Here is a 12,731-nt window from a genome sequence, read left to right on the forward strand (position 1 = left end):
TTACACATTCTTAAATCAACTATCTCTATATGTAATCATGTCATATAAGTCAATAAGTCAAGAAACCATTAGTTGATTTTTATTTATCATGTGGCTTAATATGAATGTATATATGTGACATTGTTATTTCTAGAACAAAAATCCATGTAAAAATGCATTTTCTAATCAAACATGGATTAATGAATTCACAATGAGAATTAAGTAGACTATTTAAGCTCATTCAACAGATGAGTCATAAATGAATGTCTTTAAACTTTTTGCACCATATGACATGAGTTTACCATCAAGATAAACATTTTGTAAATTTCAATTCTTAAAAAAACTATTTGTACTTAAAATAATCTCATAGAATCCAACAAGACTTAGAAGCTATTTATTCAATTCCATTTACTTATATGTATTGATATAAGTTTATAAATGTAATTTATTTTTGAAATAAAGCTCTTAACGTAAGTAAAGATATATCTTTTAGAAAATTAATTAGGATTAATTGATAATTAACTTTAAGTGGTTTATTCAGACTATATCAAAAATCAAGTGTCATAGATGAGTGCCTTTTAATACATATTTAATCTTAAAAACCAAATTCATAATGATAATTTATTTTTATTTACATTAAGTATTTAATAATTAAAGAACATGAGGACTTATATAAATTTCAATCAAAATTCATGAGTTATGTTTCACAATTATTTCTTCCCCATTAAAAATTCTTATCATTTTCTCCACTTGGTGAAAGTAATGGTCAATCATGGTTTTCCATACAATTGAAACTATTATTTACATACATTGAGACTATTATTGGTTTTGACAATGTTTACAAGGAGATATCAATATCCACACTACCATCAACTTTACTAATCTTTGAAAACCCTTGCCTCCACTACTTACAAGAAGACTGCTAATTATTGTTTACTTCAATTTGTAGCATTTTCCATCACAATGGAATGACTTGAATACCCATTTAATAAATCTCATTTGATGTACTTGGATTTTTAGTGAAGATATATCAAAGGTGCCTAACCTTTTTAAAATACCTAGAATAATAATGCCTAACTTTTATAATGGATTCCTGGGTGCTGGGAAGAGGAATGATCACCCCCTCATTAGTTCTTCATAAAGGCATGAAGGGACCGTAGGAAATTGAGCACAAAAACATTTTACTAATTTTTTTGTAGAATAGTTTGAATGCAATGCAAGGGACACACACCCTTTCCATTTACACTAAGATCCTCACATCGCCATCATTCAATCAATAAATCCCTCGTAGGTTGTGGGAAAGGGGGTTAGTGTCATCAGACACAAAATTCAAACATCGAGGAATCTAGTCTGTTATCCATGACTATAATATCTTTATTGAATGTTAGAAAAACTAGTATTATTTATCTTAAACAAATTGTTTCTAAGAGTTTGATTTCACACTCCTATTGTGTATTAATACTATTGTAAATAAAAACTCCGTGTTTGACCTATTCATGATCTCTACTTGGTTTGAAAATACTAAAATTATTTTCATGTTGAATTAAGTTAATATGGAGATTTACAAAATAATGAATGTTGTTGAAGGCCTTGTAACATAATACTTCCAAATTGAATGAAATATGTGTTTTATGGAAATGAGTGCAAAACAATTGCATATTCTTTACAACATGGTTTTCCTTGTGTAATGGACCTTTGGCTTTCTGTCCCTTTTTCTTTGTAAGTTTCCTATATGTGGCCATTTTCTTCCAACATCTTGAAACATTATTTTTATTAAAACAACAAAAAGAACATGAAATTTTCTCCAATTATTACATGAAGATTTACCATGTTTAACATAATCAAAATAAACGTGATTAAAGGTATATTTATACCTTGAACATTCACCTTTGTTGCCTTCTTGAGGAGGTGAATTTGAGGAGGTAGTAGTTCTCTTTGGAATACCAACAATTTCGTTAATAACATTAGAGCTTTCGACATCATATTGTTCGTTGAAACCATTGTTTGCATGCTTATGGACATTTTCTTGCAATGTGAGTATAAAACTTTTGCATTCCTCATGAACACAATCTTCACAAGCTTGAGGTTATGAACATGTAAAGTAGTTCCCTCTTGGAATAACTTCATGTGCCTCCTTAGCTTTGGACCATTCTCCATCATGTTATCCATAACCAAGACCCACATACCGAGGCATTTCCTCACAACAATTGGCTCAACTATCCCTTGTGCATGTTTGTCTAACCCTTTACCTTCATAGCCCATATTCATCAAATTTGGACCTTATTCCTCTAGTGTGTCTTTCAAAAGCACCAAAACATTCATTTTGAGAGGAAATTGAAGATAAAATTGAATTGCATACCTCATGTTCATGCATATACTTGGTTAGAGTTTCCTTTGCAACATGGAGTTGGGTCTCCATCCCATAAATATTTTCATGAAGTGATTGCTTCTCCTCCTTCATTTCCATCAACTGCTCTTGAAGTATAGTGTTCTCCTTCCTATCCTCATACATCTCTTGCACCATATCTCTCATTATGATAAACTCCTGCAACATCTCTTCATCAAAGATTCTTGCTAACGAAGATGGATTAGAAACATCACTTGTTGAAGTTGCCATGACAAGTGTAATGAATTAAAGAGATTCACAATAATTTACAAAGCTTCAGAAACTTCTTTATTGTGATTTGAGAACGAAGCTTTCAATCTTGAGCTTCTCCTTGCTTCAGCCTATACACAAATACTTGCACACAACTAAAGGATCCTTGCACAATTTCAAAACCAATAGCTAATTCTCTAGCTAACCTTGGCAAACCATCTCAGGGTTCAAATGAGATAAAAAGTGCTTTAATACCAACCTGATATGAAATCTTGGATAAAATTTCTAATTCTATGTAAGCTGCCTCATTAGTTAAAATATTATTTAGGATTGTCCCATTTACCCAGTTATGCAATAGGTTTATGTGCCATGTGTGAGAAAATTATGAGTTAATTAGCTGCTTAAATAACATGGAAAAGAAATGGAACGTAGAAAAATATAAATAGAAAAATCATAACACAAATCTGATCAAGGAGTTCACCCTCTAGTACTGGGCTACATCTCCTAGGACCCCCTTCAATGGCTAGGCCCTCCTAGAATTATTTGGTCAAATGGTTGATTACAAGATTATACTAAACTCCAATGGATATGGAAACTGTACCATTTAGTTCAGAGGACCCAAAAACCCCAAAAATGACTATTATATCTCTAAAAATTGACTCTGGATGATCTGTGCATGACATCCTTCCTTGGTGGTTATGGGTTCCTTGAACTTCCCTGTGGAAATATCATCTGTATAATTATTCTATTTCCTCTTAAACCATTCCATTGTATTCAAAGCATCAAAAACACTGAAAATTAACTATTCATTTTCTAAAATTGGTTGAAATTCCATCAAGTTATGGTCTTTTCAATTTTTCCCTAGGAATCTCCTCCAAATCTGGGAAACTTTAGTTAATCCCGCTAAATTTGGGGGCGGTTCTAGATTTGCTGGACTTTGCCAACTAAAACCTGCTTAAGTAAGGGCTAATCATTACTTAATTAGAATTGATCCTTTGTGGTTAAAGTTTAATGCTAGCGGTTAAGTAGAGGTTGTCACATGTGCATATAGTGTCAACCGCTAGTGGTTAACCCTTAACCTTTGCACTTAACCTTTAATGTGAAGCACATTCCATTATATAACAAGAATTAATGGGTAGTGCAATTGGTAGCGCATGTGGTCAATGGAGGGGAGGTTGTGGGTTCAACCTAGACTTCCACCAATTTTTTTCCCAAAACCCATTGTTAACCTTTGACCAATGGGAGGGACAATTGGTGACCCCTGGCTTGCCACGTGGCACCCTCTCATTGGTCCACCACAAACCAATCATATTTTGCCATATCACCTAGTTGAAGACCAACGAGTGATGTAAACTTGGAGACTTCTCATTGGGTGTTGACCACCTTTGACCTGCATAGTCACCTGGATAGTCACCTGCCACATTAACAATACAGACTGTTGATTGGACAATACCTGTAATTTTTTTGGTTGTTTGGTGAAATGGTCAGCGGCCTCTAACTTCCTCATACGAAATCCGTTTTGAGTGAAACAAGTTGCGTTGGGTTCATGTCACCGTGATAGAAGCGGTAGTTCAACATTCGAGAAATTCTAGACACTTTCATCTTTAAGCAAATTTTGGCCCCTAAACTAGATTTTGATTATCAATACACTAGCTACATGGCTCTAGTGACTGAGCTAATAGAGACTAAGCCATCCTATTTTTAGGAAGAAATAGAGAAACCATTATGTGGGTATGCAATGATGGAGGAGTAAGAATCCATTGTGAAGAACAAGGTTTGGGAAGTGGTCCGAAGACTAGTTGACAACTCAGTTGTGGGTTCGAGATGGATCTTATAGGTGAATCAAGTAGAAAAAAAAGCATAGAAAAGTACATGGCCATATTTATGGCCAAGGGGTACTCTCAGATGGAGGGTGTTATCGCACAGAGTGTCTAAGCACCGCGAAAATGCTAAGACCAGGGGTTGTGACCCTGATCCCCGATCTCTTCATTTAAGTCGTCTCCCTAGGCTAAGGGGGGTAGATCCTATGGAATAAAGGAAGACCAACTGGGAATCAGTTGGCTTGGGAGACACAGCAGGGGGAACAAGCAATTGATCGGTATTTAAAATTTGATTAGATCTTTGAATGTTTAAGAACAGTGCCTTCGGTAGATAAAGTGAAAACTGAGTAATTGGTTTCCTATTGCTGCTTAGGAAAGAGAAATGTGAACAAACCTTTCAACAAATGCTTGAGAATACTTGCTGAAATGTCTAGCATACAATGAGCATTAAAACATTTAAGCAATAAATTTCAATGACTTAGCAATGCCCCAACAATTAAATTTCTAAAGAGATGATTTCATTACTCAACCATGAAATTCAAATGCCAACCAATCTCAAAGAATGATTCACCACTTTCGAATAGTTAATCCATAGGTATAGAAATTTAAGCACATTTAACTATGTTGAACACCATGAAAAAAAAACTTTTCTTTCAAAATTTAGCCTTAGCACAAAAATACACCGAAATTATAAATGTCACAATTCCTTAGGTGAATACGCTAAGACTAAATGTGACAAGAATATTTCAATTTTTATTTTTTTTTTACTTTTTTAGATTATTTTTAAATTATTAACATCAAAATCATAAAATAAGACTAAACAAAACCCCAAAATCCTTTTATGCATTTTGAAATATATATATATATATATATATATATATATATATAGAGAGAGAGAGAGAGAGAGAGAGAGAGAGAGAGAGAGATTTTATATTTTTATTTTTATTCTTTATAAATTTCTAAATTTAAAGTAAAAATAAAAGAAAACTAAAATTAAATATATCTAAAACTAAAATCTAACAAAATATAATTCTAAAACTAAGATCTAACCAAAAAAAAGTATACGCTAACTTAACTAGCACATATACATAAATTATAAAATCTAACCTAAACCCTTATCGTGAAAAAATATAAACAAATGAAACTTAATCGATTGCGTGTGTTTTGTTGTGTGCATATGTAGGTAGGTGGCGAGCAACTAGACGATGAAAGACAGAGAGGAGGGTGAACTAGGGTTGCTCGATGGATTGGAGGCAAGGCGATGGTGACGTTGTTGGTTTCTTGGTCGCATGCAGGTGGATTGGAACTGGGAGCTGCAGGGTGCTATGAAACAATGCGTGAAAATGAATGTGGGTGGCTCAGGTTAGAGGGAGCTACATGTGAGAGAAACTATGTGAGGATCGAAGGGAGTTGACGGTGACAAGGAGGACGCTGGAAGAGAAACTGAAGTTTCAGCTTCTTATTTGCAATTTGAATGTTACGATGGGTAGGACATTTTCCAGAGAGATGTGTGGAAGCAAAAACGCAAATCAGATGGGGACAAGGATAGGTGGAGTAGGCAGCACTGGGGTGTGATGGCTGCATAGGGAGATTGAGACTGAAGCATGAAATGGATGGAGAGTGGTGGACTTGGCTGCATGGAGGAAGAAGACTCAGTGCCAGAAAATGGGGAAGGGAGAACCCAGGCAACAGAAAAAGGTTGCGGGGCCTAAAAGAATTTTGAAATTTTTATGCACCATGAAACCCCAGGCAGCAGCAGAAATATGGACCAGAAAACCCTCAAAATCCTTCAATAAATTTTAAATCACCCTGCTTCAGAATTGTCTAATGAAAACCCCTAAAAATTTTCAAGATCTGTACCTACAATGATAAAAACAAAATGTCCAGAAACAAAATATACAATAATGAAACTTTAAAAACCAAAAAACTGACTAAATAATTATAGTATTCACAGGTTAAAGGCTCTAAGCAGCTAGATCTATCACTATGCCACACATATATCTTTTAAGATTTTAAATTTAAGATGAGGTGCTTCAGAAAACCCTTCATGCATGCACAACAGAGAAATCTAATGATAAGCCCGGGATGAAAACCAGCTGGGCTCTTTAGAAAATGATGTCTGAGAGTTGGTTGGTCCAACTGAAGACTTCCCCAAATGCCCGGTAATCTCAAAATCAAGGATTTCCTGCACAACTTAATTCAACCATTAACATAGAGAGAGAAAATGACAATGAAATTCAGATATAATGGGGATACCTGCCATTATATTCAGAAATTAAACTATCATTCAAACCCTAGTGATTAAATAAGATACCTGTGTTTAAATAAATCTTCAATAAGCTAACATCAATGGCTAAATGTAAATCTATGCAGGAAGATAAAACATCTTACAACATTTTTTAGAAGAGTAACACCAGTAGATATTAACCCCAAAGTCTTTCTTTGTTTGCACATGAAAAAAGGATTAAAAGAGAGCTTTCCTTAGCACATGACTCCAAGATCGAATGATCCCAACTGACCATTGGCCTCCTATTTAAAGAAAAATTTCTCGAATGGCTAGTTCGAGTGATCCTTATCAAAGCGATCTCGATTGTTGATGAGGATCAAAAAATATTTTAATCTCATCCGTCGAAATTAAAATAATGATGAAATTCGAAAATATCATTTAAATGCATTTTAATTAATTCAAAAATTTAATTTTTGAATTAATTTCCTCAAAATTTTGGCTTTGACTTAACCCTAGGTACCAAGGTCATAAAATTTAGCAAAATAATCATTTAACCTTAGTCCCTGGACCTCTTAAAATTTAATTTTTTTAAAGGACCCTTGAATTTAGCCTTTGGAAAATTTAAATTTACCTAGTAACTAGGACTTAGGACTTATGAGGGGATAAATTATTTTTCTAACCCTCAAGACATTTTACATCATGATTTCTACATTTTTAGATCTCAAGGGGGAAGACCCATTTGAGATAGACCCTCATAGACTGCCTATTTCTATGATACAAACATAATCTAGCAGATCAAGCAATTTGTAATAAAATAACCTAACCAAATGGTTAGGATTATTCCCGAATCACTTTTACATAGACTTGATCTAACACACTAGGACTCCCCTAAGGTTCTGATGACAAAATCCATTCCATTTTTGGGGTAAGGCTGAAGGAAAACTCTGTCGATCATGGATCAGTGAGACGAAAAACCTTCTTGAATGTAGATCATCACTAGAAAATTAGGTTCACCAAGGCAATTACATGCATGACATAGATCTACTAAGATTATTAACAATTTACACATGAAGACTAGCTTACAAAATAACATGATTAGGCTGATGATGATAGTCGAACGACATAGACACGTTGATCAAGCATTATCCCTTTTGCAAGAAGAGGGGGTGTACCTCTATGTCGTTGACATGTAGTGGTCAACATCTGGCTCTACTTGGGGATACGTTGCTGCACTGTAGGAATGTGAGAATCCAGAGTCTGCGTCCACGCAACACACAACAAAACATAAGTAGCGTCCATCCAAAAATCATCATATAACGTTAAGGATGGGAACGATATAAGCTCTTCATTTATTAGCTATCTAGTAATATGAAAAGTAAATCTAATCCTAGGATAGAAATGAAATACTAAAATGACAAGGAGTAGGGTTATAAATATAGAGGATGCCCCATGACATCAGATGCGTTCAATATAGTGTATACTAAGCATTTGCCTACTTTCAGGCAAATCTACGGTTGCTTCTCGAATGTGCCATGTCCAATTCTCCATATGGTAGGACCTTTTCCTATCTGAAAATCAAGCTGCTTACGACTATTTGATGCATCAAATCGCTTTATCGTTCTGTTTCTCTTGTGTTTTTTCTTTGTGGAACATTATGCTTCAAAAATCTCAGATGGAGTATGCAAGATATGTGTGACATGTCTTTCTTCATTTTGCATTTGATCTTTATCGTTTTTTATTTTATCTGGGTCACCTTCAATTAACCACTTTTCAGTGGAACCAATGACCTCCTCATAATAAGATGGAGCTTGTTGCAATAGAGAAGGAGGCTTCTAATCCTCTGACTACTGTTGAAATCTCTATACCTATATTGTAATGGCATCCATCTGGCTAGAGTGTTCAACCTTCATAGAATTGATTTCCCTCCCATGGTATTCCTCCATGCTTAATAAATTATTTTGAAGACATATCTCACTAGCTTCCATATCTTTTATTACTTTGTCATTCTTTTCTTTTAGGGTCATGAATCAATGTTGCATAGAGTTTATATCTTTCTTATGATTTTCTTGCATGGTAGCCAACTGATTTTTATAATCGAATGTCATGATAGTCATTTCTTCATCTATAGTTAATAACTTATTTTGCATAGAATTAATTTAACTATCATGATAATCTTTCATGGTTTCCATCTCATTATCTTGCTTTTCTAGGTGGTTGTATAAAATTATCATATCATTGATGTAATCAGTTACAAATCTTTCTTGATTAATCTCCATATTTTTTACCAGCCACATCAGTTCCTCTATAATTTGCTTATGATTTTCCTGTTAAACTCACATGGACAACAAGACAATGTGAAAGATAAATCATGCAATTCCTTTTTATTAACAAGAGATTTACATTTATAGTACATTATGTGACTCTTGGGTTTCAGATCCCAAGGTCTCTTGGACTGCTTTGGTCTATTCGGCTTCCACACTAACCCATTTAGGATTAGGTGTCCAACATTCCTCCCCTTAATCCGAAGGGTTATGTATGAGTCCAAGAAGAGAGCTGTAATACAAAATGTGCAAAAAATGCATGGCAGCACTAGGCTGAATGTGCTCTATGAAATGTTGGTATAAAGGGCAGTGGTTTAAGGATGACCACCAACACTGGAACGCTTAGTGCAGTTCCCGGAACTCTTCCAAAACTGGCAAGAAGCTGAAGTCTTCTGCTAGAGGAAGTGATCCTATTGTTTTAAAGAGGGAAACCTTCAACCATGAAAGGGAAGTCTCACCCCGCATAAAAGGTGAAACTTCAACCTGAAAAAGGGAAGTCTCAACCTGTGATGGTTTAAGGATGACCAACAACTCTGGAATGCTTAATGCAATTTCCGGAACTCTTCCAAAGCTGGCAAGAAGCTGGTGTCTTCTGCTAGAGGAAGTGTTCTCAATTTTGTTCCTGGAACTCTTCCAAAACTGGCAAGAAGCTGAAGTCTTCTGCTAGGGGAAGTATCCCAAATTGCGAACTGAAGGCATGTTCACGGGCATCTTTGTCTCTGGCTACAACTCTGAAACTGGTGTGGCAGGTTGTGGCTCAGGCTCGCTTGATGTGACTTTGAAGCTTGTAGATGACCATCATTTCCCCCCCTGTCAGGTACAAGGTGAGAAGATGGAGAAAACTCAGCTGCAAGACTGTTCAATACTATCGAACAAGTTCTAACATGTGTTTGGAATATCTTCTTGGCTGTTGATGCCCACTTCCAAGAAGCGATCCATCCTAGATGAATCTTTGTTCTTGCAGGACGTTTGTTTCTGAAGCATCTGTTTGAAGAATTACTAGTTTTATGACAGTGCTTACATGGATGAAGATCAAAACAGTGATCTTTCATATGGCCAACTCGGTCACAATGTTGGCATTTTACGATCTGCTGTTGTTGTTTTTGTTGTTGTTGCGGTGGAAGAGGAGTAGAATCTAGAACAACTGGAGGTGAACTGTCATGAGGAGCAGGTGAACTGTCATGAATAAATCCAGCACTTTGAAACTGAATGGGCTTGGCATAGTCTGGAATATGAAAGGACAAGTCCTTGTCATATCCAAGACCAGTTGTGTGCTTGTTGTGGACAAGCTATTCCCAAGGTCTGATGATGGGCTTGGGAAGTGCAGATTGAGTTTCTGCATCTGCATGTTCAACTGCTGCTTTATTTGAATAAACTATAACATTATTAACATGTTGCTGATGGGTGGTTATCTCAATGTTCTGAACAAAAACAGGTTCAGAATGGTGTCTATTTTGATGTAGTTCTTCTTGCTGTAGCTGTGATTCAAGCTGCAAAAAATCGATCTTTTCCTGTGCACTTTGTAGACATGTCTGAATTTCTGAGAGAGATCCTTTGCTGATTTGTAATGTGTCATCAACAGTAGATAATATCAGAGTTTTAAGGAACTGTAATACTTCACTGGTTCTGGCCATTTTTTTCTTCAATGTCTGATTTACACCTTAACAAACTGATCACAACTACTACTCAATGCAGAAAAGTAATATCTACTCACAGTACACAGCAATACCCTTTATAAATGTCAGCAAATGATCAGTGTGCAATATAAAAGACTACAATCAGTTCACCAGAATCTTTATGCAACAGTGGAATCAAGGAATCAATGCACTATAATGAAATCTAAATACAAAGCCACACTGGGGCAGCAGCAACTGCAAACTTGTTTGGATCCTTCAAGTACTCCTTCACTTTCAAATTAGCGTCAGCAACAAGTTCCCAGAATCCAGGTTCTTTAAAACGGACTAGTAACATGCATCTCAGCTTTTTTTTTTTACCCAAATCAAAAACCTCAATAGCTGGCAATTTCGCAACTGTACCATTGCATGCGGAAGCTTATCTTTCATGTGATTCAAAATCATTCACCATTGATTTCTTACTTCCATTAAAAGCCATCATATATGGAATTATCTCAATTCCAATATCTACTCATCAATAGGAAAATTCATAACTTCTTAAACCCAATGACTCAAATCATTCATATGCTCATCAACCAAATAAACATCATTCATATATGACCAAAATTCAATGAAAAAATGTAACCATGTTTTAACATTATTTTAATGAATGAAAGACTTGGACTTGTCCTTATTGAATGCGCCCTTGATCTTTTAGCAGTAGTACAAATGATCCCCAATAAATCTCAGCCTCCTAAAATGATGAGGAATTCGTTCTTCCAGGCATCCAGAACTCCTTTGCTCCTATTGTAATCAGCAATGTCTATATTTTGATTGTTGTCAATAGCAATGCTAATGCAGCCTGTGCCTTAAAGTTTGTGGTTGAGGAAGTGGCGTTGTTCAAATCCTACTTTGGTGGTGCATTCGATGAAGATGCCATCCGGAATAATTTTGTGCTAATTTACGAGCTTCTTGATGGGATCAAGAAGGGCGACAACACCCAACTCTTCAAAGAGGTCGCCCACAAGATCGGTGGGAAGTTGGGTTCTGATTACTCCCTCGACCAAGACTGGATTGACTCAGTCGAACGCCGGGCTGAACAACGCAAAGACAAGCTTGAGAATGAGCTAAATGGCTACAAGACAAATCTAATAAAGGAAATCATTTGAATGGGATACAATGATTTCGGTGACTTCTACTATGCACATGGGTTGCTTGCAGACGCCTTCAAGAATTATGTCCGAACGCGTGACTACTGCACCACTTCAAAGCACATTATCCAAATGCGTTTGAATGTGATTTTGGTCATCATTGAGATGGGTCAATTCATGCACGTTTCCAGTTATGTGACCAAGGCTGAACAAACCCCTGATGTCCAGGATCAACCTGTTGTGGTTGCCAAGCTAAAATGTGTTGCGGGTCTAGCTCACCTCGAAAGCAAGAAATACAAGCTAGTTGCTCGCAAGTTTGTTGAGACAAAATTTGACCTAGGGAACAACTATACAGAAGTTATTGCTCTGCAAGATGTTGCAACTTAGGGAGGACTTTGTGCACTTGCGTCTTTTGATAGATCAGAACTTAAGAATAAAGTTATAGACAATATCAATTTTCGAAATTTCTTGGAACTAGTGCCTGAAGTAAGGGAACTTATTCATGACTTCTATGCAAGCCGATATGCTTCATGCATAGAGTATCTGCAGAATCTCACGGAAAACCTACTGCTTGATATACATCTACATGATCATGTGGAAACACAGTATGATCAGATTCGGCACAAAGCAAAAAAATGATATAACTGCAACAAATAGTTTTGCAATTGCCTCCGCAACATTGCTGCCATCAATCTAGAGATATATCCAAATGCAAATCTGAATAAAATAAATTACACCATTTATAATATAATAGGCAACGGCGCCAGGAAAGCTTCAGCAGAGGGAGTGAGCGACACGGCTTCGTTTCTTTCTTTGAAAATCGCAGAGAATAGAAAGGCATTCCAAGGCAGCTTGAACAGAGAGAATATGAAGAGATTACACTTCACTCAACACAGAGATCCAAAATACAGTTTCGACATTCAATACAAAATTCAACCATCAAATACCAGCGCACATAAATCTGGATTTTAATCAACGCAAGCTTCAATGCACTCACAAGACTCAACACACAAAGAATTCAACC

General features: G+C 35.9%; 1 pseudogene; it reads left to right on the plus strand.

The window, feature by feature from the left end:
• LOC149169245 (COP9 signalosome complex subunit 1-like) overlaps nt 1–12,346 on the plus strand; it is a 28,212-nt pseudogene extending 15,866 nt beyond the window's left edge.
• Nucleotides 12,347–12,731: the final 385 nt, after the last annotated feature.

This window comes from Pinus tabuliformis, chromosome 4_2 (assembly GCF_031772625.1).
Source record: "Pinus tabuliformis cultivar Carrire ecotype Pingquan chromosome 4_2, CPIR1, whole genome shotgun sequence".
NCBI classification, from domain to species: Eukaryota; Viridiplantae; Streptophyta; class Pinopsida; order Pinales; family Pinaceae; genus Pinus; species Pinus tabuliformis.